Source organism: Rhinatrema bivittatum, chromosome 13 (assembly GCF_901001135.1).
Source record: "Rhinatrema bivittatum chromosome 13, aRhiBiv1.1, whole genome shotgun sequence".
NCBI classification, from domain to species: Eukaryota; Metazoa; Chordata; class Amphibia; order Gymnophiona; family Rhinatrematidae; genus Rhinatrema; species Rhinatrema bivittatum.
Window position 1 is genome coordinate 18,184,187 of NC_042627.1, and position 24,784 is coordinate 18,208,970.

Below are 24,784 nucleotides of genomic sequence, written 5' to 3' on the forward strand. Positions count from 1 at the left end.
GAAAATCAGATATTAAGTTCCGTATAAAGAAAGAAGCTCCGTACGCACTCCCTCAACTGCCTCACGAGTCCGTAGTAGTAGAATCGGCAATGCAGCGCTTCAGAAAACAAAAGCTTCATGCCACATATCCTCCCAATAAGGACCTTAAGTACCTAGACGAAGTTGGGAGGAAAATCTATCAAAATTCAATGCTCACTACTCGTATCATCCACCACCAGTTTTACATGATTCAATACATGTACGAGTGCATACAGGCCACTAAAGGATTCCTCTCCACTACAGCGGAGAAATTACCACAAACACTTCATGATATGGAGGAATGCTCAAGGCATCTCCTACGTTCCATGTACGAGGGAATGGAGACTTCAGCAAGAGCGTCGGCCACAGCCATAGCGGCGCGGAGAACCGCGTGGCTACGTTCCAGCTCTATTAGGGAGGACGTGCATGAAAAACTCGCGAACCTTCCATGCACAGGGGAACACCTTTTCGGCACCAAACTACAGGAGACTGTGGGAAAACTAAAGGAGGAAGCATTAGCGGTACAGTCGCTGCAATCGCATCAACCTTACCAGTCTTCCAGACGGGGCTACCCATACCCTCGCAGATCGTCATATGGACGTCGTCCATATCGCTCTTATCAAGGATATCGTGCTCAACCGTATTCTACATACCAGAGATCACAATCTAACCAACACACCGCTCAAATTCCACGAAGGGGTAAACAACGGGCGCCCCGTCAACAAACCCAGACACAACCGGCGGCAGCTAAGCCGGTTCAATCTTTTTGAATCTAATGCCACCACCACGTCCATCCCTACCGCCAGGACGAATCCAAGCTCGTCTACAAGTGTGGGAACATATAACATCAGACCAATGGGTTCTCGACATTGTACGTCAGGGGTATCATCTACATTTTCAGTCAAAACCTCACCTTCCACAATTCACCTCTCCAAACCAGCTGCGGTCTCACCCACAGCTTCAACAGGAGATATCCCTCCTTTGTCAAGCAAAGGCCATAACACTTCTTCCCAAGAACTTGCACAACCAAGGTTTCTATTCTCCATACTTCCTCATCCCAAAGAAATCAGGCGGCCTACGTCCGATCTTGGATCTACGCGAACTCAACAAATTTCTGGTAAAGGAAAAATTCAAAATGGTATCCCTGAAGTCAATCCTTCCACTCTTGCAGACCAACGACTGGATGTGTTCAATCGACCTGAAGGATGCATACACCCACATTCCAATGCACCCCTCTTCCTGGCGTTACCTATGCTTTCGTTACCAACACAATCATTACCAGTACAGAGTACTCCCCTTTGGGTTATCAGCTGCACCCAGAGTGTTCACCAAGTGCATGGTAGTGGTGGTGGCTCATCTCAGACTACAGGGAATGACAATCTTCCCTTATTTGGACGATTGGCTAATAGTAGCTCAGACCCGAGAACTCCTCAACTCTCACCTACATCTCATCCTGCAATGTTTACAACACTTGGGGTTGGTAGTCAACTTCCAGAAGTCTCACTTACAACCGACGCAACAACTCCAATTTATAGGGGCATATCTGGACACTACGCGAACCAGAGCATATCTGCCGCAGGACAGACAACTTCAGTTACGACAGCTCCTACTGAAGCTGCACACAAAGCAAAGAACATCAGCACGTCAGGTTCTAGTAGTCCTCGGCCACATGGCAGCAGCCAATTTCCTGGTTCCGAATACCAAATTACACATGAGAAGATTACAGTGGGGACTCAAACGACAGTGGAGACAACATTCGCAGCCTCTCACTCAGTCCATCCTCTTAACAAGGGAAATGCTCAAGGACATAGCTTGGTGGCTCCTTCCATCCACCTTAGTGAAAGGAGCTCTCTTTCGACAGCCCATACACAACACAGTCCTCACGACGGACGCTTCCCGAAAAGGCTGGGGAGCACATCTAGAGGTATACGAGACGCAGGGATTATGGACTTTAGCAGAACAATCCCTACAGATCAACTTACTGGAGCTGAGAGCAATTCGACTGGCGTTGCGAGCATTCCAGACATTTTTGCGTGGCCGCAGACTCATGGTATATACGGACAATCAAGTGGCAATGTTCTATATAAACAAACAGGGGGGCTCAGGCTCCTGGATCCTGTGCAGAGAAACACTACAGATTTTCCACCTAGCTCAGAAACAGAGCATCCATCTTCAGGCTACATATCTGCCAGGAATAGCAAATACAAGGGCGGACAAATTAAGTCGTATTTTTCATCCCCACGAATGGTCCCTCAATGGAGAAGTAATTCTCCACATATTCAGCAAGTGGGGAACTCCGACAATAGACCTGTTTGCTACGGAACACAACACGCAGCTTCCCAAGTTCTGTTCCCTCCATTCCAGCAGGCTCAGGATAGCACAGGACGCTTTTCTGATCCCGTGGTCTTCAGGCCTTCTATATGCCTTTCCACCGATCCCTCTAATCACCAGGACCATACAAAAGTGCATAGCAGACAGGGCACAAATGATACTCATCGCCCCAGCTTGGCCACGCCAACCATGGTACAGTTACCTCCTTCGCCTTTCAGTGGACGATCCGATCAGACTTCCGAATCGTCCAGACCTTCTACTCCAGGAGCAAGGAACGCTGCTACATCCGCTACACTCCTCCCTCCATTTGACAGCCTGGAGGCTGACAGGTGGTTGCTAACACAACAAGAAGTTTCTCAGAGGGCTCAGCTCATACTTCTCGAATCCAGGAAACCCTCCACTAGATTGAACTATAGTTACAAGTGGAAGAGGTATACCTCGTGGTGTCTTTTGAACCAGGTTTCTCCCATGGATTGCACGCCTCAACAATTGCTGAATTATCTGCACACCCTATACGAAGCGGGCTTAGCAACAGCATCCATTCGAGTCCATCTGAGCGCTATTGCAGCCTACCATAGGCCAGTTAATAATGTAACAATAGCGGCTCATCCTCTTCTGGCTCGATTTCTTAAAGGCATGCTCCACATTAGACCACCGTACAAGAAACCGGCAGTTCCATGGAACATCAACATAGTGTTAGAACAACTTATGCGTGCTCCATTCGAACCCATAGAATCCGCACACTTAAAATACCTAACCTGGAAAGTAGTATTTCTTGTCGCAGTCACTTCAACGAGACGGGTAAGCGAACTACAGGCGTTGGTTCATTATGAACCATACCTACAGTTTTTCCATCAGAAGGTAGTACTACGGACGCACCCCTCCTTCCTGCCAAAGGTCGTGTCACAATTTCATATTAATCAGACTATTGACTTACCAACCTTTTTTCCAAAGCCGCATGCCAATGAACGCGAATCCTTACTGCATACACTGGATTGTAAAAGAGCATTAGCTTATTACAGAAATAGAACAGCGGCTGCTTCACGACCATCTCAACTATTTTTGTCCTTTGACCCTAAGGGACCTGGACTTCCGGTCACAAAACGAACCATTTCGAGCTGGATTATCCAATGCATCCAGTTCTGCTATGACAAACAGAACTTAACATTACTTCCTAAACCTAAGGCGCACCAGGTGCGGGCCCTATCAACAACATGGGCTCACCTCAGGAATATTCAGCCCATAGATATATGCAAGGCGGCGACTTGGACATCGCTTCACACTTTCACAGCACATTACTGCTTGGATCAACAAGCTTCGGCGGATACAATGCTAGGTCAGATAATCCTACAATCCGCAACAGCTCAGACGAAGTGATTGCCACAACATTTCACGTTCAAAAAAAAAAAAAAAAAAAAAATACACAGAACGTGATTGGGAGCTTGGAACTCCCAGGACAGCATGGCTAATTCATCCCTGCTATCGACGGGAAAAAACAAGTTTGCTTACCGTAAACGTTGTTTCCGTAGATAGCAGGATGAATTAGCCATGCTGACCCACCCTCCTCCCTGGCAATCACCTATATTTCGACCTACCACTGCTTAATCACAGACTGAGGAGAATCTGTACTTCCTGCGCGGGAACCCACGCGCAGCCGCAGAGGGAACAAAGATCTATCCTCTGCTTTATCAAGCTCCGCCTCCCGGACCTGATTGACAGATCCCAGGACAGCATGGCTAATTCATCCTGCTATCTACGGAAACAACGTTTACGGTAAGCAAACTTGTTTTTATGATGACTAATTTGATATCACAGCTTTGCATAGTGTTGCTTTTGCTAATTTATAATACTGGTATTTTGGCAATGCTGATTTTCTCACCATGCCAATAATTTTGTTTGAAAACGGAAAAAAAATCTTTGTTATAAAACTGTTAAATATTTTAAGTACTCTAAAATTTGTAAAACTAATTAGATTTTCTGACTGCTAGTATTTTTTAAGTGACTCTACAGTAATTCAAAAAGTGCACTTCTCTGTGACTGAGTAAAGAAACCTTTCCTTGCCTATACCTCTTTAATAAAAGTGCAAGATTTTGTGATTAGCAGCAGTTTGATGGTGCTTCTACAGCTCAGATCCGGTTGTACTCTGAGTGAGCTGCCGCATATGCCACGTTGACCAACCACAAACGTGCATGAACTGGATGAAACATTTTAGCGCTCTCTGCACTGCTCCAGGTGCATCATTACATTTATTTTTCCCCAAGGCAACTCATATGTAAAGTGCCTCATGTACTGGAAGCAACAGTTCCATCTGTTGCAAAGAGGTTTTTCTGGTGAATCAGTCCAAATCCAGAGTTTTTGTCATTAAACTGCATCTCAGGACATGTAAGCTGCTCTTTAGTACTCATGTTATAGGCCTCATAGGAAAACTCATGTTATAGGCCTCATAGGAAAACTTACTCTCCCCCCTCCCACCCACTGTGAATATTCTCCCCCTCCCCTCCCTTATTTCTTTCCCCTGCTAATTACCCTGATTACATTGATGAACGCCCTTGTAAAAACTAACATGTATATATGTATATAATTCTCATATCATCTACTCCTGTCCATGTTTACCCCCTCCCTGTTAAAAAACGTTATTATTGTAAAGCCTGTTGCTCAGTTATGTTACATTGTGAACCGAGGTGATGTTTTGCAAACGTGCCTCGGTATATAAAAAACCCGTAAATAAATAAATAAAATAAATATAGGTAGTCAGCAAGCAACGTTACCAGATGATTCTGGACTATCGTGGAAAGGTAGGCCAGCTTTGTTTTCATATTCCATCAGTCTCTCTATTCAACTGCATCACCAGGGGGTACTCAAAGTGTGCTGCGAGTTGGCCTCCAATGGACATTGTTAGGGTCGGCTGGCACAGGGCTTCTGGTCTAGTACTCAGCAAAACTCTCTTAATTGCACCTAAAAGATGCAGATTTCCCAACTGTGACCTGCTTTTAAGAGAAGCAGAAGACTCTCTGAACTGAATAGCATCTCCAGCCTTCTGCTCTAATCAGCCAGTTAATGCGTTTTAATGGCCAAGGCAAACCTCTTTTCATGGGAAATGTCTTGTGGCTGCATGCATATATTATAAAATACTATATTATATATTATACTATCGCAAATATGCACCAGCCATATGCATGCATATATGCCAACAAGCACAGTTGTTTGAAAGTTATCCTCCCTGAGAGGTACTTTCTAATAAATAGATCCAGGACTATAGAACCTGTGAAAGAACAATGCTAGTATAAACACAGACCAGATGCTCACCATTAGCGACACGTTTCACTCCCTTCTTCTTTGTAATTTAGAGGGCTGCTATTAAAAACATAAAGGGCCAGTTTTGAACAAAAGGATGGTAACTTTTAAACAGACGCACTGGCACACACGTGCGCACATTCATCAGCCCGTACCAAGGGACGCGTCCATTTTACGACATGTATACATGTTATAAAATAGCCTGATCGTGCACACACGTGGCACAATTTTAAGTGGGCGCGGGTCTGTGCACACAAATGCCGCTTTTACCACTTAAGTGTGTGTGTGTGGGGGGGGATTTTAATAGACACGCATGCCAATGCCATTATCAATTTTTCCAATTTGTTCGCTCAGGTAAGGGATAAGATTGCCAAACTCCCCTAGTCTAATAGCCTCCCTTCTCCCCTGCTAGCCCCGACCCTTAAAACCCCACTGATTTTATTTATTTAACTTTATTTTATTACTTTCACGCCATCCGTAGCAGAGGTAAAGTTACGCAGCAGGGGCCCTGGTGAGCGCCTGTGCACGTACTGAGCAAATTTGAAGTTTCATTTCCTGCCCCTGTTTGGGAACTTTATATTTGTTCACGCAGCGGGAGACACGTGCGTATCTGGGCAGCTTTAAAAATCCGCTTGGTGTACGCCAGCCTGACATATTCACGTATCTGCAGGTTTTGGTGCTCGCCAGCCTTTTAAAATTCACCTTAAAGAGTGCAAAAAGCCAATAGGTCAATGTGCTTGCCCTATTTTGAAAGGGAGAACTGTTTGCCAAAGGATTTGATTTCCTATAGTTTGGGGAGTGGAAAAATTCTATTGAAAAAATAGTGGAAGCAGAAACTTGTACAAAAAGGACTGCAGGATTATTGTGAGGTCCTGGAATTTATCCAAAGTCCTAATGTATCTGGAATTTTCTTTTCTCCCAAAAGTTAAGAAAATAAAATCTATGCACAGATGTTCTCTGTAAAATTGTGTAAGCACACTGATCTTCAGCTGAAGAGACAGTGAAATGCTAACAGAAATTAGGCGTCACTATAATGGGAGTTTTCAATTACCCCAGTATTGATTGGGTAAATGTCTCATCGGGACATGGTAAGGAGGTAATGTTTCTAGACGCCATAAATGGCCGCTTCATGGAGCAGCTGGTCCTGTTGAGTAGATTTCTGTAGATCTAATCCTCAGTGTGACACAGGATCCGATGCAAGAGTTAATTGTGGTGGGGCTGCTTGGCGATAATCATAATATAACTGATGGGAGGACATTAAAAACATAAGAATTGCTATGCTGGGTCAGACCAAGTTCCATAAAGCCCAGCACTGTGGCCAATCCAGGTTGCAAGTACCTGGCAGATCTCATAACAGAAGTCTAATTCCTGTTACTCACTCCCAGGAGAACAATAGCTTTTTTTTAGTATTGTTTCAACCCACAACCAGCCACTCTCACCTTCTGCCCCAGGCTAGTAGGGGGCCACCAATGCCATGATGGGCCCTGAGTGAAGACACGAACGCAACTCAGCCCTGTTTAAAGGGCCCACAGCAGGAAAACCACCTATTTAAGGTCGGCTCAGACAGGCCTCAGATGCCTCGGCAATAGATCAAACTCTTTGGAGTAGCTGTTTGACATGCTGTTCCTGGTTACTGTTCATGACTTCTTTCCAGTGCCTTGTCTTTGTGTTCTTGCTTCCTCCCGCGTCTTCGGATTTCCTGCGTTCTTGTCCTGTGGTTTTCATCCGTCTTCTGTGTCTTCCTGCTGTTCTATATTGACTCCCCGGCTTGACCTCAGCTTGGACCTTTGGCTCGTCTTCTTCTGGATTCCTGGTTTGACCTAAGACTGTTCCATGACCATGTTGTTTGCCATCTGCCCTGCCCTCGGCCTGCTTTTGTCTCTGCTGCCTGCCCCAACCTCGGCATGAACAGACCTTGTCTTCTTCCCACTGGCCTTTGACCTCTTCAGCGATAGATTCTTCTCTCCACAGAGGCCCACGCTTAAGAGCAGCTGGTCCCAGCACCCAAGGGCTCAACCTATGGGGAAAGAGGGCTGGTATTGGTTAAGTTCCTGTTGGGCTTCTGCTCCTGCCAGCGCTGCCTGCTGATGGTGAGGACCTGAGGATTCCCTCTTGTGGGTAGCGCCTACCTCGAAGAGTCCACTTCTGCAACAAGTGTTATGGACCTTTCCTCCAGGAACTTGTCCAAACCTCTTTTATGCTAGATACCTTGATCACATTCTCTTGCAAAAGATTCCACAGCTTGATAGTACACTGAGTACATCTGCTGGTTGTTAGTTTCATGGAGTGTTCCCTCGTTTCAGTATTATTTGAAAGGATAAATAACCATCCTTTATTTACCTGTTCCACTCCAGTCATGATTTTATAAACTTCTATAATGTCCCCTCTCAGATGTCTGTTTTCCAAGCTGAAGAGTCCTAGCCTGCATTGCCTCTCATCATAGGAGAGGTGAACCATTACCTTTCTTCTTTTGTTGCCTTCCACTGAACCTTTTCTAGTTCTGCTCGGTCTGTCTTTCTTGAGATGGGGCAACCAGAACTGCACACAATACTCAAGGTAGAGTTGCACTATGATTCAATACACAGGCAATATGATATTTTCTGTTTTATTCTCCATTCCTTTTCACATCATTCCTAACATTCTATATGCTTTTTTGACCACCAACGCACACTCAGCAGAAGTTTTCAACATATTGTCCACAAGAACTCCAAGGTCCTTTTCCAATACATAACTCAGCATTGTGTACCTGTAGTTGGGATTATTTTCTTTTGAACTTTTCCATATTAAATTTCATTTGCCATTCCCTTGCCCAGTCTCCTAGTCTCACACAATCCTTCTGCAGTTCCTCACAATCCACTCGTGTTTTTTATAACTTTGAATAATTTTGTGTTTATTTATTTGTTTTTATATACAGACATTCGATCGAGATATCACATCGGTTTACATCAAACATAACAAATAAGGCATGAACTGCTTATTCTTTACATTGTAACAAGTTAACTTGGAATAAAAATTAAAGTGATACATTTAAAACTTGGAGTACATTTATAACTTGGGGTAAAAAATAAGAGATACATTTATAAAATAGGATTATAACATTCTGCCGTTGAAACATAGTAATGAGAGGTTAACGTCACGAATTACAAGTAGCAGTATAACCACTGTGGGGATTTAGAATGAGGGAGAGCTTGACAATAAAAATCTATGTGTGGTAAGAAAACAATAAATTGAGTTGATAGTGAAATGTCTATGAGGGGGAGTGTATTTGAATGGTGGAGAAGAATTCATTGGGGTGTAGCAATTGACAGGCGGCTGAGGCAGAGGGAAGTTATCTGCAAATTTGATCACCTCACTCATTGTTCCCTTTTCCAGATCATTTACAAATATTTTAAATGGCACAGGTCCTAGTTCTGATCCCTGTAATATTCCACTAATATTCTTCCATTTGGAAAACTTACCATTTAGTCCTACTTTCTGTTTCCAGCTTTTTAACCAGTTACCAATCCACAATGACTTTGTAATTTTCTGAGCAATCTTTCATGAGGGACTTTGTCAAATACCTTCTGAAAATCCAAATATACTATATCAACAGGCTCACCTTTATCTGTTTGTTTAACTTCAAAAAATTCTGAAAGATTGGAAAGAGAAGACTTCCCCTTGCTAAAACCATGTTGACTCTTCTCCATTAAGCCACGTCTATCTATATGGCCAGTGATTTTGTTTTTAAGAATGGCTTCTACCATTTTACCTAGTACTGATGTCAGGCTCACTGGTGTATAGTTTTCCAAATCAGTCCTGGAGCCCTTTTAAAAATCAGCGTTACATTGACCATCTTTCAGTCTTTTCACACAATTGCCTTTACGTTTGATAAAATGAGGAAATTAGAAGAAACTAAAAGGAGTGGTTGCAAAGGTTAATAGTTTGCCTGTGGCATAGACACTGCCTATTACCACCATTTTGGATACCCACTCTAAATGTATTCCATGCATTTAAAAGGCAAAATAAAGACCAAAACAATTACCAGCATAGCTAAATGGTGAAGTGAGAGAGGATATTAAATCCAAAAAGGAATCTTTCAAAAACTGGAAGGTGAATCCATATGAAGAAAATAGGAAAAAGCTTAAGCAATGGCAAGTTAGATGTAAAGCATTAAAACTGACAAACTAAAGAGCAACAAATCACTGGGACTAGATTTTTTTTTAAAATAATTCAATGAAATTGCAAATTTATTACTAGTAACTTCTAACTTTTCATTCAAATCAGTTACAGTACCTGAGGATTGGAAAATGGCTAAGGCAACACCCATTTTTAAAAAGGTCTCCAGGACTCTGAGGAAACTACAAACCAGTGAGCCTGATATTGGTGCGGGTTGTAACGTTTGCTGGGCGTGAGGTCATCCTGCAACCAGCAGCACTCTCCCCTACGAAACCATTAACCTCCCGGCACGGCATTACTGCCATCAACAAACGCTGCTGTCATGCTGCTCCCAACCATGCTGTGCCTAAGGCATGTGCGCATGCGCACTGGCTCCTGCCATATAGGCCCCATGGCAGGTACCCAGTGATTGGCGCCCCTGATGATATCAACTCCTTTCTTTTCTTTAAGCCTTAGCTGTTCTCTGGGTCCTTGCCTCAGCAGCAGGTGCCCTGCAGCCTTGCAGTACGTGTTGCTACTCCTGGATCCTGTCGTGCTCCTGTTCCTGTTCCAGCCTTGCTCCCGCCTGCCTTGCTCCTGATCTGGCCTGCCTCATTCCTGACCCTACCCTCGTCCTATCCCGGTCCTCCTCCTGCCTGCCTGGGACTGATCTCTGCTACGTACCCAGACTATCCTCTCGACTGCTGCCTGGTACGGACCTCTGCTACAGATCCAGAATACTCTCACCTGCCGCCTGGTACAGACCTCTGCTATGGACCCGATCTACCCTCTCACCTGCTGCCCGGTACTGATTTCTGCTATGCACCTGAACTACTCATGCTTACTGCCTGCCCTGACCCTCAGCTCGCTCCTGGACTCTCTCTAACCACTCTCAGAGATATTTGCCCAAGTCCTACTGGCCCGCGGAACCTAAGGGCCCAACCTGTGGGGAATGTGGCTAGTACAGGTGAAGGTCCAACTTGGTCCCAGTCTAAGGCATGTCTGCCAGTTGTCGGTGGGCCTAGCAAGTTCACCTACTAGGCTGCATCAACAATGCCACAGCACAAGGGTTCACAACTGTGAAACGGGGAAAATGGTAGAAGCTATTCTGAAGAACAAAATTACTGGCCATCTGGATACAGAGACTAATGAGACAGAGCCATCATGAATTTATCAAATGGAAGTCTTCCCTGCAAATCTGTTAGGTTTGAAGGAGTTAACAAACATATGGACAAGAGTGAGCCAGTATACATACGTTATCCTGATTTGTAGAATACATTTGACAAAGTCCCTCATGAGAGACTGTTTAGGAAATTAAAAAATCATGGGTTTGGAGATCATGTCCAGTTCTGGATTGATAACAGGCTAAAGGATAGGAAACAGAAAGTAGGACTGAATGGTGATTTCTCTCAATGGAGAAAGATAAATATTAGCACGCACAGGGATCTGTATTGGGACTGGTGCTTTTTAATATTCTTATGAATGATCTCGGAAAAAGAATGTAGAATGAGATGATCAAATTCACACAAATGACACAAAATTATTCAAAGTTATTAGATCATGAGCTGATTGTGAGGAATTTCAAGGGGACTTTGCCAGACAGGGAGAATGGGTGTCCAAATGGCAGATGAAATTTAATGTGGACAAATGCAAAGTGATGCATATAGGGAAGAATAATCCAAACTACAGGTATATAATGCTGGGTTCCATCTTAGTTGTCACCTCCCAGGAAAAAGATCTTGGAGTCATTGTGGACAAAATTTTGAAATCCTTGGCCAGAGCATGGCAGTGGTCAAAAAAGAAAATATAATGTTAGGTTTTAGGAAAGGAATAGAAAATAAAACAGAGGATATCATAATGCCTTTGAATCGATCCATGATGTGACCACACCTTGAGTACTGTGTTTTTCTGGTTGTCCCATCTCAAAGAAGCTACAGTGGAACTAGAAAAGGTATAGAGAAGAGTGACCAAAATGATAAAGGTGATGGAATGGCTCCCCTATGAAGAAAGGCTAAACCAGTTAGAGCTCTTCATCCTGGAAAATAAACTGCTGAGAGGAGATATGATAGTCTATAAAATCTTAAGTGGCGTAAAACAATTATTTACCATTTCAAATAGTACTCTGACAAGGGGACACTCCTTGAAGCTAATAGGTAGCATATTTTTTAAAAATCTGAGTATTTTTTTCACTCAGTGCACAATTAAAATGTGGAATTTGTTGCCAGAGATGTGGTGAAAGCAGTTTGTCGTTGGCTTTAAAAAGTGTTTAGGCAAGTTCCTGGAGGAAATGTCCATATGCTATTGTTAGCCATGTAGACCTGAGAGCCACTGATTATGAACAAGAAGAACTGAATTTAGTCTTTGGGATCCCACAAGCTACTTGTGACATGGCATGACTATCTAAGGCAGGATGTTGGGTTTCATGGACCTTTGGTTTGAACCACTATGGCATTTCTCAAGTTTGTATTTTCAGGTATGTTACATTCTCTTTTGTTTGCTCATTAAATCTGGTTCAGAGATTTAAAAAAAAAAAAAAAAAAAAAAAAAAGGGGGCAGAGTCCATTGACTCACTCTATGAGGTTCCATTACTACTCACATGGACTTCCAAGGTGAAAACAAATCTCCCTTATATTGTTTTGGAAGCTGATTGACATTAATATGTCTGAAAAAATGTCAGTAGTGGGAGGAAAAATGGCTAGCCCTGGAAAAGCGATGCCTGAGTTCACTGCTCATCCTTAGGAAGGCAGCCAGAAGGATTCTGGACTCTGTTGTGCTTGTCAGAGAAGGTGAGGGATGTCACAACTAACACCCAGAAACTATTAAGAGCATTTCAACTGACACTTACTAAGAAATGTTTATTGCATCTCAGCTGACTATTCAAAATGCTGCTAATTCTGATGCAAGTTTTCTGAGCCTTTGAATTAATTTGCTTGTTTCTCCTCCCTCGAAAGCTTTCCTTCCTTTCATCTTTACCAATCAAGCTGTCATTGACAATGCACCGTGTATAGCATAGCAGTTGAAAGTTAATCCTGGAGGGCTGCAAACAGGTCTGGCATAATCTCCATTTTTTCTCTGATGTCCTTCCACACCCCTTCCTAATAAAGTCAAGTATTGCTGCAGTTTCTCGTAAGTGACATCCTACGTGACGTGCAGCACCGGTGAGGGCCAATCTCATTATGACTAGAGATGTGAATTGTGTGCCCGATCGTCTTAACTATCGGGTTCGGCTGGAGGGAGAAAAAAATCTTAGTGAGGCTCGACCCTTTAAAATTGACCCCTTACCTCCCCCCCCCCCCCCTGAACCCCCCCAAAACTTTTTACAAGTACCTGGTGGTCCAGTGGGGGTGCAGGGACCAATCTTCCAGTCTTTCAAGGTCCTCCTGTAATGTATCAGTCTGCTTGTGATTTAACTACTCTGAGTAATTTTGTATCATCCGCAAATTTGATAACCTCACTCGTCGTATTCCTTTCCAGATCATTAAGTCCCTATTGCACCCTTTCTTTTGCCCATGGCCACCAAAAAGGGCAGAAATAGTAATGAAGAAAAGATTTGGGAGGTTAAGTCTCAGGAGCTCTCACACCAGCTTCTATTCAGGTCGCCATCTTAACACCGGGGTTTTCTTATTCTAGAGTCTTAATTCAGATCCTTCTCTGGCTATACTGGTTCCTACATTATGCTTCCATCTGTGTTCTTACCTGTTCTACTCTTAATCTTTGACACTTCTAGCAAACCAGTTCCTAAAACATGCTCTGCATCATTCCAACACCCTTGATAATCTCTTCTCTTTCCGATTATACAACTTGTGATCATTAATCCTGTGATAATTGTAAACTATAATATAACAGCATTTGTAATTAACTTTAATTGTAATTTGCTTTGTGGCCTTTTTTGGGAAAAGGCAGAATATAAAAAAAAATCTATAAATAAAAAAAAAAAGGATATTTAAATAAAAATTGCAGTCAGAAAACGATAAAATGAGGCTTCCCAAACCTGTCCTGGTCAGTCCACTCAGTCTCATTTTCAGGATATCTACCATGAATATGCATAAAATAACTTGTGTATATAATTGATCACAAATGTATGCAGATTTATCTCATGCATATTCATAATAGCCAGTCAGGTTTTTAGGATATCTATGGGGTCACCAAGCTAGTCTAAGGAAGTCTTCTGATACAAACTCAATACTTATCCATTTTAAGGTATCAGTGTGTCTCCAGATATGCATTGTTGTAAAGTCCTATTTCTCAAGTAGATGAATCTCTCATTAAACAGGCTGCTATGGTTATTCTGGAATGCTCTATCATAAAACAGCAGGAAGATCTAAACTCATACTGGGAAGTCACATCCCAATAAGATAAATCCAAAGTAAATATACAGAGGTAAGAATTTTAATTAGTCTACCAAACTCTTCAGAGGAAACTCAAAGCACATTTTACTTAATGGTTTACATATGACACCACAAAGTATTTTCACTCCCTGTGTCTAATGAGTTAGCTGAAGTTTATATTTTACCTTTCTAAAATCGGCTTGCCATGTTTGGATGTGCTTTCCCATTAGAGTAGTGGCACTCAAATTACCTGATCAGAAAGCAGATTTCATAAAAGAATGAAATCCCACAATATTCAAGCTATTAAAATATATCATGTACTGGAAATTTCAGATGCATGTTTGTGCACAAGGAAGGTAACTTTATAACTGTATGGGGAGAGCTAAAGTCTGTATGTGTAACTTGTACATGCAGACTTTAACCAACATCTTCAAAGCAAACTTATGCATGTATTTGCTTTGAAAATGCTCCAGCAGTTGGCCCGGTAAGCACACAGATTAATTTGCATAAAGTTATCAAGGGCATAACTTGTGCGGGTTAACTTGCGCGTATAAAGGTGAATTTTAAAAGCCGGATGCTTTCCAAAATTGGGAAATGGGCACTCATCTAGCACATGCGCGTGTCCTCCTCCTGATTTTATAAGCTGCCCACGTGTGCACAAGTTCTGATGCGTGACTATCTCACACTGGGGAAAAATGTGGGCGGGACATGGGCATTCCAGGGCGGGGCCAAAGATATTCACGTTAAGTAGCTATGTGTCTGAGCGCGCACCCAGGTATATTTCAGTACACAGTTAACATAAGAACATAGGAAAATTGCCATGCTGGGTCAGACCAAGGGCCCATCAAGCCCAGCATCCTGTTTCCAACAGAGGCCAAACCAGGTCACAAGAACCTGGCAATTACCCAAACACTAAGAAGATCCCATGCTACTGATGCAGTGGCTATTAGCTAAGTAAATTTGATTAATATCAGTTAATGGACTTCTCCTGCAAGAACTTATCCAAACCTTTTTTGAACCCAGCTACACTAACTGCACTAACCAGGTCCTCTGGCAGCAAATTTCAGAGCTTAATTGTTACTTCTGCTATGGATGAGGTGTAAGTCTTGAAACTATTTCCAGGCATCTCGGAAGTGTTTGAGGGGTTTGAGTTACCAGGGAAGAGTGCAGGCTAAAGAACCAGGGGAGTTTGGAGGACCTAGCTGTAGACTTGGCAAACTGGAGGAACTGGTGAAACTGGTCATGGGCTGGACATGGCGTCTGTAATAAAATTCCATCACTTGCACATTCCAAAGCCAACTTATGCTGTTGTCCATGCACAAGCTTAAAATTAGGCGCATGCATATGTACACCAGGGCTATTTTATAACCTGCATGAGTAAGTGCACCCAGCAGGATATAAAATTACCGTGTATCTGGCCATGCGCCCACATACATATGTTTATGTGCACCAACACGCCCATTTTAAAGTTACCGTCGTCCATTTTAAAATCAAAAGTTCCAACTCCACCCCCTGGTACTGGCATAATCCAGTTACGCACCGTCTTGTAAGTGCACTGAGAATGCTACCAATTTTATAACAGCCATTTACGTGCATAAATAGCTTAGAAAATTTAGTCCGTAAAGAATTGGGCAACTTTTCAATCAGTTTTAGGGAGCAATTTTCAAACAGCACATGTAGTTGCAAAGTGTACAGGAGGTTTTAACAAGATTACTTTCCCCGAATTTTCAAAGGAAAATCCATAGGTCCCGTTCAAATTTTGCACACACATTAAAACTGTCCATGTACATTTCACTTGCTCTTTTGTGACGGTGGCACATGTATGTCCATGCGCAGGTCTTAAGATTCACCTTTAATAGAATTTCCGGAGCTGTTTGAGCGAACAATGAGAACACCACGTAAGCCCTCATGGCCGTGTCTTGCAAAGCTTTATGCAGGGTTATTTCCTTTTTTGGGAGACTTGAACACTATGAATACTTCAAGTCTCCTTTTGTTTAAGAAGTTGGTTACTAAGGCCCATGGATCCTTGGCTCCTGATTTTCCAATGCCCTATTTTAGTGCACAAAACACAGCTCTGTACTGGAGAAGATCCCGCAATTCAGTGGATTGGCACAGGAGCGCAGAGTTTACTGGCTGGTCCAGGTGTGACTCAGAGCTATAGTGATCAAAAGTCATGGTGGCCTCTGGGAACAGAGCCGGCACGCTCATCACTGAAACTACCATCACTACTAGCACTAATTGGTGCCCTAACAGAGGTCATTACCGCCCACTCTGACACTTGTAATATTATAGAAATTATTGGAAATTTCCACTAACTCTCTGTTTATTCACCAATATACATCATACACTTGTCTGTGAATATCACAAATGTATGTCTTTAATAAGCAGGTTTCAGTAAAGTGGCTAAATGGTAATAACTTGTTTAGGATGAGTTTCATTTATTTGTTTTGGGGACTTTTAAATTTAGTTTTTTTTCATGTAATTAATTTTCTGCAAATAGTGCATGCTATTTGTCAAAATGAATTACACTTTTTTTTGCTTTTTTTTTTTTTGTGTGTAAAACAAATCAAACCAAAAAGGTGTTATGTTTTAACTTGGTTTTGTGGGCCCTTGGGTCGTGGAGAGAGCTGACTCCACCCACAAGGAGGAGCCCTGTGGGGACTCGCCATGATAGGCGGGGTCTCAGTAGTGATGGACACAGGAGTCAGAGAATATTTATTATACAGCAAAGAGAAGCCCGAGAAGCGGGTTGTGAACTAAGACCTGGGATGGATTCTCTGGTAGTGGTCCACAGGGCGGGGTAACCCGGGGAATCCTGGCTTCTTGATAATTTTGTGCATGGTGGCGCCGGTAGTGATTCGCTGTGCGGGGTAGGCCGGAGGCAGATGTGAGTAGCTGGTACAAGACAGCATAAATCTGGTAGTGGTCCACTAGGCGGGGTAACCCAGAAAGTACTTGCTTAAGACATAGCTTGTGCATTGTAGCTCTGGTAGTGGTCCGCAGCACGGGGTAAGCCAGAGGTAGGTGTTGGCAATTGGTACAAGGCAGCGTGGATCCGGTAGTGGTCCACAGAGCGGGGTAACCCGAGGATCCCACACAGTAGGATAGATGAGGTAATGAAGAGTAGGTCTTGTACTCACGATGCAGCAGAGAATACATAGTAACAGCAGCAGAGATCCAATGCAGGAGAACTCACTTAGCTGAAGAAGATGAGACAGGCAGGAAAGGCTCTCCGAGGAGCGGATAGCCCTGAGTGCAGCAAGACCCCCGAGGAGCGGGTACCTGAGTCACTCAGCCAGGAACGCCGGTACAGCGATGCAAAGCGTCACAGAGAAAGGAATATCAAGATGGAATCCTTGCTAACTCATAGGTAGGAAAGTCCAGTTAGCTTAAATACACGTAGACAGTGACGCCATGCGGAGGGCACGCCCCCGAGGTTCCCGCCATGAAGTGCACAAGAAGGAGGCAGGCGCGCGCATGCCCTAGGTCACTCCGGGTTCAAGATGGCGACCGGGATTGCCCTCCCCTTCCCGGGAACGCCAAGGAGGTCGGCGTGCAGAGACAGACGGCCATCTCAGCCAGAATCGAGGCTACTCGGCAAAATGAGGTGAGTAGCAAAGGTCGCAGCCGTCTGCAACCGAGCGCAACAAATGGCTTCATTCATCTCACTTTACAGATTTATTCCAGCTGAATGCACATCCCTATCAGACAGTCGTTTGGAGGGTAAATCTTCTGTTCTTAGAGGGTTAGCATGCAGGCTCCCTCAGGGAGTTGTATTTAACATTCTTTTGTGTCCTGTTTTGGACTTCATTAGTCTGCTGGTTGTAAATTTCAGTGTTATACTGCTAATCTACAGATCTAGTGTGCTGTTGATGGTAATTTGGCTGATTCAGTTAAAAAAAGAACTCCAGGATGGGTTTGTTATCCAACTAATTTAGCTAATTTTCAGTTGCAACTGGTTAAGGGGGTCGTTCACGAAACCATGCGAAATTCAAAGGCCAGAATCTACTTGTACACATTTCAGACAGATCTAAGAATTCTGGTCCACACAATAAATGACACAAAATAGCTTTAGAATTACTGTCAGGCTGATACAGTACTGTTAGCCGGCATTTGGACACGGTAAGGGGTAATAATAGCACATCCAAAACACGCATCCAACCCCCTGAACCTAATAGCGCCCACAACATGCAAATGCTTGTTGATGGCCCTATTAGGTATTCCCACATGATTCAGTAACTAAAATGTGCAGCCAAGCCGCACATTTTACTTTCAGAAATTAGTGCCTACCCAAAGGTAGGCGTTAATTTCTCTCGGCACCGGGAAAGTGCACAGAAAAGCAGTAAAAACTGCTTTTCTGTGCATCCTCCGATTTAAAATCATGGCGATATTAAGTCGGAGGTCCCAAAAGTAAGAAAAAAAAAATTGAAATAGCCCCGCGGGTTGAAAACCGGATGTTCACAGCCGCTGTCAGCGGGCTTCAGAACTGACGCTGGCAAAATTGAGCGTCGGAGGGCAAACCCGCTGACAGCCGCCACTCCTGTCCAAAAAGAGGTGCTAGGGACGTGCTAGTGTCCCTAGTGCCTATTTTTACCGCCGGGCCTAATTCATATAAATTTATTTACTGTATTGCGTGCACAAGACAGTGTGCTCGCCTGCTCTCCTGCATTTTTTACTGTATCGGCCCATTACATTGTTATCTTCATAGTGACATTTCTTAAAGTCCTTTGTGCTCTAGATCTCTTCTGCTCATGATAAAAGTGCAAGGGTAACTGATCTATATGACCCAATAGTTTGCAGTAAATTGTACAGTTTAAACAAAAAACAAAATGAAGAAACCAATCTGTTCACCATTAAATATAAACACTCATGGTATCAGATGTAGTTAATGCAAAATACTCGTTCTGCAGTCCTCTTGTTTATCTCAAGTCTTGTTGAATTCAGTCATTGTTTTTGCCTCTGTCATCTCCACTAGAAGGCCATTCCATGCATCCACCACCCTTTCTGTGAAGAATGGTTTCATAGTGTTGGTCCCCAGTCCACCATCTTGGAGCTTTATTTCATGATATCGTGTTGCAAAAGACTTGCTTCTTGTGCAGTCCTTCAAGCTCTCTTGTGCTTTACTGCTAATAACCCAGACAACTTGCTTTCCTATTTTTACTACTATCCATCATTTCTATTGCACAATGAGGCATGTACAGTGCTGTACGGATACACCTAAGAGACCCTTCTCCAGCGAGCTTACAAAATCTAATCAATACACACAAACAAAACAGGAAATTGGTTTCTTACAGTGATCATGCTTAAACTGAGAAGGCTAAGGTTCTGGAAGAGCCAGTGCTTAAGATTTAAAAGCAGACTCAAAGTGGATTTTTAGGCAGGACTTGAATATGGCTGGAGAGGAAGATGATGCAGATGCACTAACTCAGGAGCATTGTTCTAAGTATAAGGAGCAATAAGGTGGAAACTGTGGAATCAGGAATGGAAGGGAAGGGCACAGGTAAGAATGAAGGTGTCAAATGGAGATCAAGAGAAGACGTTTAAAAGATGAAAAAAGAAGAGGCAATGAGGAGCTGACAAGTGAAGGCACATGCTGGTGAGTGGGAAAAGCCTGAACTGCATCTGGCAATGTACTAATCAAAGTGTTATGCCCATCGGTCGCAGACGGCTGCGACCTCTCATGCTCACCTCTCTTTGCTGCATCGTCCATTCTGGGAACAATGGCGACCTCTGCCATTCACTGCAGACCTGCCTGGCGTCCCCGGGACGGCATGGGCGTTGCCGACTGCCATCTTGTTCCTGGTATCTCCTAAGCCGTGAGCAAGGGCCACCTATGTACACATCATGGCGGGAACCTCGGGGGAGTCCCCTCCAAATGACATCATCCCGCTATAGTACTTAAGCTGACTGGCCCTATGCTTTGAATAGTTAGCAAGGAGTTCCCTCGTTGCTGAATCCGCTCCATCCTTGGACTTCCAGTTCCAGTTCTCCGGCTTGGTGTGTGGCGCTCTGGGTACCTGCTCCTCTGAGGCCCTTCCGCATTCCTGGCTATCCGCTCCTCGGGCCTTTCTGCCTTGGACTGCTACCTGTCCCGCTCCCTGGGACAGTCTCCTGGAACTACCTTTGTGAGTTCTAGACTTCGGACTTCAACAATACCTACTCTACTGAGGAATCCTCTACGGCATACCCCGTACCTCAGGCCGCAGCACGGACATCTTCGGCAAACCCCGCTCTGCGGGCCACTACCGGATCTGCACATCTGAGGTATTTACTACAGTTCTGAAGAGACTTCCTGGCGTACCCCGCTCCACAGGCCACTACCGGATGTTTACATTGGGGATATTCCCCTCAGCTCAGAACTGTACTTTCTCTTCAACTCCCACTCGGCGGGCTTGCTTTCCTTCCTGTATAATAAAGTCTCTACCATACAGCTGTGTCCGAGACCACGCCTACCGGCGGTGAGGCTCTCAGGGGTCCTCCCTGTGGGCAGAGACAGCTCTCGCCCCGGCCCAGGGTTCACATTCTTAAAAAACCATAACATGAAGGAGTAATATAATTACTTGAACCTCTCAATAGTGCTAGTAATCAAGGCTTTTTCAAAGCTTGTTTTATTCTGTTTAGGGTTTTGGATTTCCAGTTTAACTAATGTCTCTTGTCATGTGCCCAGTTTAATGCATACATTTTTTTTAAATATTAAACCGTATTTTATGAGCAACACAAACTTTGTAAAAATCAGTGACTATATGTGTGCATTCTATTCCCTACAATACTTTCATTCTAATAACTAGTTATAGTTATTTATTATGCCTGCTAATTAGCATGGCGATTGACTTGAAATCACTTGGTAGTATACATATCACATTCAGCTAGTTTAGTCATATCTGATGCACGTCACCAGCACATACACATCTTGCTTATTTGCTGCTGTTCCTCTTCTCCTGGGCAGAGCAATCCTACACAAGTCTACCACCGTAAATGATAGGCCAAGCACACTCTTCTCCCCTTCCTGTTGTCCCCATGGCATGCTTGTGCTCGCAAACCAAAGATGGATCTGAGGCAACCAGAAAGGTACTGTGCTGTGTCCAGTCCCCACCTAAAGAGTCAGGAGCTCACATCTCAATACAGTCTAAACAAAAGCAAGTCAGGCAAAGTTTTCCAATATAGCTGATGTTTGATCCCATTCAAGCTAGGCCACTCACCCATGACTTTAATACTGTATAAAGTCATTTAAAGAGCAAACTATATCCATTGCTGGTACACACAAAGACCAAAGTAGTTAATCATGGTTAGTGTTGCTCTAATAAATTACAGAAAACATTAATAAATGATCATTTGCTATTTGAGGGTTCTCTGCTCTCTGAACTGAGACAGCATAATGTTACCTTGTGTAATTTGTCAACAGAGACAAAATAACAACCAGCGTACAGGCTGCACAAATATCAAAACAAGATATTATGCGGAAACTAATTGGGATGACCATTATTGGTAGATGCGTCTAAGATCTATACCTTCTGCATGAAATATTCATTAATGCTGCAGGTTCCTGAGCCATTCCACTGGGAAATCAAGTGGCCTGCAGAGCTGAGACCGTATGCATATACTCATTAATTAAAAATGGACATTTTCTTCTTTCCGCATTATGTTCTTATGTTAAATCCCCAAATTCCTGCTCATGCCATTGCACATATCGGGGGTGATTTTCGAAAGGCATTTACGGGCAGAAAGAATGATTTCTGTGCATAAATCCCCAATGGAAAATCAGTTCGTCGTGTACGCTTGTAAAAAAAAAAAAAAACATGCGAAACCCGATTTTGTACTTTTATATGCATAATAAGTGGGCATTCCAGTGGCAGCGATGGGGAGGGTAAAGGATTTACCTCCATGCTTTCTGGACCAGCCGTAACTTTGTGCGTGAATGGCGCAGGGGGGTTTGCTGCACACTCACCCCCATCTCCCCACCCAACACATCTTCAAAGCAGATTTTATGCTAAGGTTGAAGCCTATGGGTAAAAACTGCGTACGTTTTACTAAGCAGTTATCCTCAGGCTTTGCTCTAATGCAGGCAAATAGAGAATTACCCTCATTAAATGGGAACCAGGTTCCATAAGATGGTGATCCTTTTATCAAGGAAAGCTGCGCAGAGTTCATTCGCATAGTCTAAAAGATGCTGAATTTGACCATGGGTGGAAAAAAATGTATTTCCTCTACTTCTTTTTTTGTCAAAAAGAATTTTGTAAAAAAAAAAACAAAAAAACCCACCACTCATCCTAAAAATGAAGGGGTTCATTTTCAGCCACTGTGTGGTTCAGTTAACTTGATAAAACTATCCGGCTAACATAGCCTGTATATTCAGCAGTATGGGGGGCACCGCTGAATTATACCTGGTACCCTAAAGTTAGCTGGATACGTTAGCCAGATAAGTCTATGCGGCTAACTTTAGGACAGGTCTATTGCATGACAGCTCCTCCCAGTTACACCCCTAGAATGCCCCTAACTTATCCGGCCTGATGATAAATTATCTGGCTAGAATTCAGCCAGACAAGGGCCCAAATATTCATTTACCGGATATCATCTGAGTTATTTGGCCAAATGCTTCTGAATATGGATTTCTAACGGTATTTATTCATTTTTCTATGTAAATGTTATACTTTGACCTCCACATAGGTCAACATAACAGACAACGTAAAAATATATTTCAATAAAAGGATGAGCTAAATAAAATCAGTATAACCTAAAAACACCCCCCCATCTATACCTTTTGTCCTGGATATTACAATAAAGCAAAAGACAGAGCTGTGCTGCGGCTCTTTCAGCCTTCGTGTACCTCACCCGCACTTCCAGGGCTCTGTAAATGAGCGTAGGGGATGTCAGTAATACTCCTGTGAAAAGTTCTTCTCATCCTCTCTCTGCGGCATCCGTCCCACTCTCAAACCCTTTTTTTTTTGTCAACCAAATTAAGGCACTTCGGTACCCCCCAACCCTGCTGCAGGAAATTTCCCAGCACCGGCTTTGACGACTCCTGGCTGGAAAAAAAAAAATTCCCCTGTGAAAAGTTCTTTCCATCATCTCAAATTACTCACTACAGAATCTGCCTTGCACGCAACCAAAATAAGGCACTTTTCTGCTACTAGCACTGCTGCTGGGAAATTTCAACCACCAGCAGTGGCTATCAAACTGCCCACCACACAAAAAAAAAAAAAAACAACCCTCCTGTGACTGGCATCACCTCACATCCTCTCACTCACCCACTACTCTTCATTTATGGATTTATTTGAGCGTCTTTATTGAGCACATCCCCAGCAGAACCAGTGGTCTGATTATGGAGCACAGTAATGGGAGTGAAACCATCTTAATAAAAGTAAATGAAGTATACATAATAAAAACCCCACTGCATACGCCACACCTACCATGCAGTCGCCAAACAAAAGCAAGGCAATTATCCAAAACCAAAGCTCCCCCCTTGATCAGATTCATTTCTACTGTCAGCTGTCAATCCAAAGAAGGAAAAGATTCAAATAATTTACAGTGCACACCTCTATCTCACTCAGTTGGCACTGCATTTGTCATACTCGGTGCCCATTTCTGAAATGAAACAGAAGCACTCACCCAAAATAAACACTTCTCAATCTTCTTTTACATTGCCGGCTGTCAAACTGAGGACTGAGAAAATACCCTTGAGATGTAAAGTGCCTCACATCGTCCGCTTCACTCAACAACTGCACCTGCCAGGCTCACAGCCCAATTCCCCAGCAAACTGTCACCAACTTCTGCAAAACCAACACCACTGAAGGAGCAACCGTCACTGCCAACAGTCAGAGCACCACCGGGCACAAGGCTGGATGGAAGGGAAACCATGCTGCACGGAGGGGAAGATGGAGAGGGTGGGGGAGATATTCCCTCTGTGACCCTCAGGAGGAGCCGAGAGGCTGCCACAAATCCCTTCCTATGTCCCAGCTGTAGAAAGTAGTCAGTGGGGGGGGGGGGGGGGGAGGAGTGGGGGTTAAAAATATATTACATCACTTATATGGGTTCCCACTTCCCTAGTATATACTAATAACGAATTCACCTGTATGAACATAAGAAATTCTACTCCACACCAATGTTTCCCAAACCAGTCCTGCAGTTGTTCTTAATCAGTTGGGTTTTCAGGATAGCCACTGAGTATGCAGGAAATAGATTGTATGCACTGGGTCTCCAACGTACAGTATCTTATACATCCTTACTTATTATGGATATCCTGAAAACCAGACCAGTAAAGTATACTACCTGGACAGGCTTAGCAATCACTGGGCTAGACACATGGTTAAAGTATCTTCTGAAAGAATGAATACCATAGAAGTGTGTGTTTTGTTTTTGTTTGGTTTTTTTTTTTTTTGGCAAAGCTATAGCATTTGTCAATAAAAAAGACAAAAACAGATCTGTGTGGCAGCTGTTATAGCCACCATTTCAAAAAGGATAACTCCTGAGTCAATCATGGCCAGTGATGGAAGGCATAAGGAGCTGAAGGATCCCGTCTCCCAGGAGCAAAGGTGGAAATAGACAAGTCCCAGCAGGTCTGCAGATCCCTTTGTCTAAGTATGAAAGGAGAAGGGACTAGAGACAAGGGGCAGTGGAATCAGTCACCTCCCGACCCCAGAACCAGGAGGAAATGGGAGGACAGGTCTGGGAAGAGCGGAGGA